The following is a 6,116-nucleotide window of genomic DNA, read 5'->3' on the forward strand; positions in this document are numbered from 1 at the left end:
CAAAGGACTGAGGTGCAGAGCTGGAGTGAGCCGTTTTTCCTAGGAATTTGAATGTTTAACTGAATAAAAGCCCAAGGCCAAAAGCAAACACAAAGTTTGAGAGAACCCATATTTCAAGTTGGCAAACGCCTGGGTTCCGGTTTCTCCTTCGCTCTGTCTCTTTGGACTAGCATTTCACAGAGTCCATCTGGGTTGTCGTGTGGACTGGTTGCCCACTCACAGGCGACTAGGATGCTCTTCCATTTTGTACTACTAAAGAAATAACGTAGCTTGAATAATCCCAAAAACAAGATTACTCTTATTCTTTACAAAAATGTGGCCTGGTGTCCTAAGAAAAAGAGTTAATATTTGTCTTTTGGAGGGTTTTGAAATTGAACACTTTGAACCTGGCAGCATCGGATTCTCAGTACTGTTTTAAATGGCTTTTTAAGGCTTAGGAAAAATTCTCCAATGATTCTATGAGATATTTCTCAATTCTTTCCTTCCTCCTTTCTGCAATTATTGGCAAATATGCATATTCCTACACATCTGCATACACAGTGGCATATGGGGTGGATTAGTTTGAAGGGTAATTGATCTAAGATTTGGTAAGATCTTACCGAACTTAAAATTTCTTTTCCCAGAATAAATCCAAAATGCTCTATTGCCATCTCAGATATATCTGTGTGTTGCCTAAAAATAGCTGTTGCATTTACAGGAACAAACCAAAGGGGTTCAGATATTGCCAAAGTTGCAGTGATTGATCAGACAACTTTATCTTACATCGAACTAGTGCTTGACTTACACATTTCACTGTGTTAAATAAACAAGATTCTTAAGAAGAACAAAGCTTATTCAGTCTATTTTTTTTTTTTTTTTTTGGTCAGAGTATCAATGTCTTTTTAAGGGAAACACAGCCTCTTCTTTCAAAATATCACTACATTCAGAACCCCTAAATTTCACCTGATAAGGACGGAGGAGCTTTACGACAGTGTTTATTTTATTTTAACATTTTGTAAACAAATTGGAGGGAAGAATAATCCTTAAAGAGATTAATGGTGTTGGCAGTTCTCTTACAGAGTTGAAATGGCAAAACAGCCTCCTCCTAACTCAAAGGAAGCAGAAAGTGAAACCAAACAGTCTAATTTTCAATACCTCAGTCAGATGAAAAGGACAAACCAAGAGGAGGCTCCAAGATTATTTTTATAATTTATCAGAGGTTATTTTCAGCAGAATTTAAAATAAAGTAAATATCATGTTGTTAGCACTCGTTTGAAAGAAAATTGTCCTCACTTTAAAAAGAAAACCACTTCCCGAACAAAGTAGTACACGCCACTCTCTGTTCCTCCAAACAGCTGGGGAAAAGAATCTAATATTTTAAAAGTCCCTTCCCAATTTATTTAACCATTAAACAACCACATGAAGACTTAATTCACTGATGATTTTCTTTTCCATGAAAAGAATTTTTTTGAAAAGGACAAATGATACCTTTAGAAGGAAATGGAAATAAGTTTCCACTTAGAGTGACCTAAGGTGGGTGACAAACCTAAGAAGAGAAATGCTATTGTAATAGGGAACACTGTAGTGTGTAAGAAAGAACGAAAAACCCGAAAAACAAAAACACAGGCTTGATATATTTCTTTTGACTCAACCCATAGGAGCAGCTTGCTGTAAGGTTAAGGTATGTTGCATGACAAAATTCAACTTGTAAATGTTGCCAATAGTCTAAATGATCTTCCAAAATATTTGCTAATTCTTACCTATACAAATAGCACAACAGCTTTGTTCTGATGTATTCAAGATCTAAGCCATCAGCCCGCTGCCTCACCAAGTTTTGTTAAGTTTGCAGTCCTAGATCAAATTTCTCCTTCACAACTGCACACTTCTGTTTCAATTTTCCACATATTGAACGGAGTCATCAGCCACTGCTGAGAGAAAACTTATCTGAGGCTTTAAAATGATAGTGTCTTTTAGGAAGCTGGGCCAACCGCAATGCTGGCTACTGCTAGTACTTCAATTCAATTGAGAGATTTAAAAAAAAACACCAACAGTGATATTTAATTCTTACGTGGAAAACACTTGTCACCTCTTCATAGTTCAGAGACAAACTTAATACATTTCTCTTGGTTGAACTCTTTTGGAGGTAAGATATATACAATTCAAAAAAGGATGCTACTCAATTTACAATTCTCAAACTATTTCTTTGCGAGTCCGCATCCTGGTTGGAAAGTTTACATCTATAGGTGGCTATGAGCCACGCAGACAGGCTATGCAATCTGCCAAAGGCGCTAAATTTAACGCAGATCGTGGTCTCCCCTGTCTTTCTCTTAGTACTGAACTGCCGAATTGTCTCCCACTAGCTCCCCTCCCCCCACCAGAAATGGGTATAAAGATTTTCGAGCAGAGTTTCAAATACATGTCATTCCATTTGTGTTAGGCCCTCTGAACGGATACAGATAATGTTAAGTTAAAGATAGCCCCATTCTCCAAGACTGGAGATAATGTACAGGAAACACTGCATGCTACCGGAACTAGCTTATAGAGGCTCCTCAATAAATGGTACCAATTATTATCATATTCAATATGGCCCAGCTCAGTGTTTCACCCTTCAGTGAAGGGCCACTGATGTAATCTTCTCTGCTACTATGCTTCTATAACACTTTGTGTGCTTTATTGAAAGTTAATTATTGTTAGTCTGTATTCCCTGCTTGCTATGGTCTCAATGTTTGTGTCCCACAAAAATACTGAAATCCTAAAGTCCAGTATAATGGTCAGGAGGCGGGGCCTTTGGGAGGTACCTAGTCATGAGGGTGGAGCCTTCATGAATGGAAGTAGTGTTCTCATAAAAGAGACTCCACTGAGCTCTTTTGCCTTTTCCCCCATGTGAGGACAGAGTGAGAAGGCACCAGATGACCCTCAAGAAAACATGACCATGCCGGCAGCCTGAACTTGGACTTCCAGCTTCCACAAGTATGGGAATTAAATATCTGTTGATTGTAAGCTACCCAGTCTGTGTTTTTTTGTTATAGCAGCCTGAATGGACTAAGAAACAAAGCTAAAAACTTTGAGGGTCCAAATTTTGTCCTATTTAGGTTTGCATTCCATACAGTGCCAAGTGGAGTGTCTTGCTCAGAGTAGACATTTCTTAAATGCTGATTAAAATGGTTTGAATTAAACAAAAAAGCCACAGTCCCGAAGACAATGTTTAAAATGAAAATCTGAATCTAAGTTGTGGGTAAAAATAACAACCTAAGCATATTTAAAATCAGATGCTACTTGACACTAGTATTTAGATATTTCTCACGCTATGGATGCCTTCAGAAAGGTTTATTACAGCATAATATAAAGACTTGTTTCATCATCTGTCTTCATGATTACATGGTAAGTTCTTGGAGGTAGAACTTATATACCAGTATCTTCAGAGTCTATCACAGGGCCTAGCATGCAGTAACTACCTAATAAATGTTTACTACATGAATAACTAAATGGAAAAATAATGAACAGAAAGACTAAATAAAATTATCAGTATTTAAAATCACTAGTTTTGTAAGACAAGTAAAGGAGACAGAAAAATAGAAGCCAATGTAATTTTTAACACCAAAAAGAATCACATCAGTTTCCTGTGATGTACAGAAACATTGAGCTTTTTTGGAAGGTTTATAGTGGTAAGAATGTTTAGGCCGGTGACATTTATTCATTATTTTAACTATCAGTTAAAAGTAATAACTTCAAGAGGCTATTAGTAGGGAGAGAACATTCTGGGTAACTTGTTTAGAATAGTCCTAATATGTACCTTTTGCTAATTACATCTTAAGATACTTAAGAAAACACTAAAAAAACAGAACATGGCATCAAGTCTCAAAGAACCTAAGACGAGAATCTGGGAGGAACTTCCGCTAACCAATAGTAGGGCAGTTTTCTTGGTATCCTCAGGTTTCATCTCAAGACAAACAGAATACTTAAAAGGAAAAGGAAGACACATTGTAGTTTCCTTATGTTATTCCACTGTGTCTATATCCAGGGTTTATAACAACCAATTAAAAAAACTATCCAGGTATTGACTTTTTTTCCTCTTTTTTATTTTTTAACATTTTTATATTAAAAAAATTTTTTTCAGGTGTTGACTTTTGATGTATTTAAAGGTCTATTCTCAGACCTCCCCCACCTTCCCTTACCACCTTTCTCTCCATTCAGGAAGAGCATCCTTCAGAAACAGCTGGGCAGAAGGTATGGAGTGGAACCACTGACTGCTCACTGCAAAGGTCTGAAGATGGTGACAGTGATATCCTGGATACAGTGGGTAGATGGACATTTAGGTTGTTGTGCATTGTATCTTAGAGTTTCAGAGGACCAGGCCAGAGGTAAAAGAGAAATCACCACCTCAACAGAGTGAATGCCTGCTAGGAACTAAAAATCATACTGGAATCTGGGCACATTAACTTCTTTTTTAGGGGTAATCTGAGAAGGAGATTTTGTTCTCACTGATTGATTAGAAAATGTGGTTTAGGGTAATCCACCCATTCTATATTCTGAGACTGAGTTTAGGAAGTGAACCATTTGATAATGTGTAAATAGGAGAAAAAAGCAAAACAATACGTAACAAAAAATATTCTAGAATAAGGAAAAAGTATCACCAGCTTGAAGGCCCAAAGGAAAAGTATGTTTCTAAAATTAATGTCTTGGACAACTCAAGAGAACATTCTGAAACCTGTTGCTATACTCAATAAAGTGCAAGAAGAACAGGCCTCACTGAAGCAGGAACAGCAGGCAATAAAGAACAGAGTGAGATTAAAAAATGAAGATAAATAAGCATAAGAAGACTTTCAATAAAACTAAGTGTAAAACAGGATAATTAACGCCTACATTTTAAAAGTCATTGAGAATACTGAACTATAAAAATGACAGAAGTATCAATCAGTGATATGGAGGATGGGCTTGAGAAGCTCTCCCAGAATATACAAAAACAGGATAAAAAGCTGAAAATTATCAAAGAGGACATGATGGTTAATAAGACCTGAAATGGAGCTTCAATATATGACTCTTAGTGTTCCTGGGGAAGGAACCAAAACTTATGAAACAGAAACAGCAAATAAAGATATAATAGAAGAAAACTTGACTGGTTGACCTGCATAAGCAGATTTGAGTGACTTTACTAAATTCAAGATAACACAATAAAAGAGAATACAAAAGTCATATTGACAAACTTTTGAATTGAAAGGGAAATGAATCATAATTAAAAACTGTCAAGTATCCAAATAATGGGTAAAAAAGAAAATAAAGGATTATCCATGGAAAAATGTATCCAGCTAGCTTCAGACACTACAGGTAAATATTCTAAGACAATGAGAAATATCTAAAGATACTGAAAGGATAATATTGTGACCTAAGGATTTCACATCCAAACAATTTGTATTTTCTTGTGTAAAGCCATTCAAGGATGATTTCAGATGGTTCAGTGGTCAGAAAACATTTACATAACTTTGTAACAGATTATTTGAAGAGTTGCTCCAAATCAATCTCAGAGAATCAGATTTAAAAACCCCAAGGTAGGAGAGTCATAGCAAAAAATGATGTTAGGGTTTTTCCCTTTCTCTTTCTGGATCAGAATATCTGGAGTCCCTTTAGATAATACGTTGGTAGGATGGTTCTGTAAGCCAGAGCTTCATTCGTTTCTCTGCCACTATCCCCTCTTCCCTATCCCCTGGAAACATACTTCTCATACCTCATTCTTCACCTCACAGTTCAGACGGAATCCTTTCTTAGGTCCACTGACCTAGGACCTAATTAGCTCTTACGAGATGGCTAAAAATTTAATTTACATGATTGAGATATTATACTTGACAAAGTTTCTGTTCTTATATGTAAGGCAATAGATTGGCAATTTTTTTTAACTAAATTTTTTCTCACTAATGAGGCTTATATGTTGAGTAGGTTTGTTTTAGGCTAGAGAATTGTTACTCAGGAAGGTTAATTGACTTTCTCAAAACTCACACTTAGTAAGAATTAAATTTGAATTTGTAATCTTCTGACTTTAAATTATTACTCCATTACTTATCTAATTTATGACAGCCTCATGGATTTTCAGAAAATGATACTTCGTGTTATATTTTTTTGTCGTTGTCTTATTTCATAAAAAA

The sequence above is a fragment of the Camelus bactrianus genome, chromosome 34 (genome assembly GCF_048773025.1).
Source record: "Camelus bactrianus isolate YW-2024 breed Bactrian camel chromosome 34, ASM4877302v1, whole genome shotgun sequence".
Lineage (NCBI taxonomy): Eukaryota > Metazoa > Chordata > Mammalia > Artiodactyla > Camelidae > Camelus > Camelus bactrianus.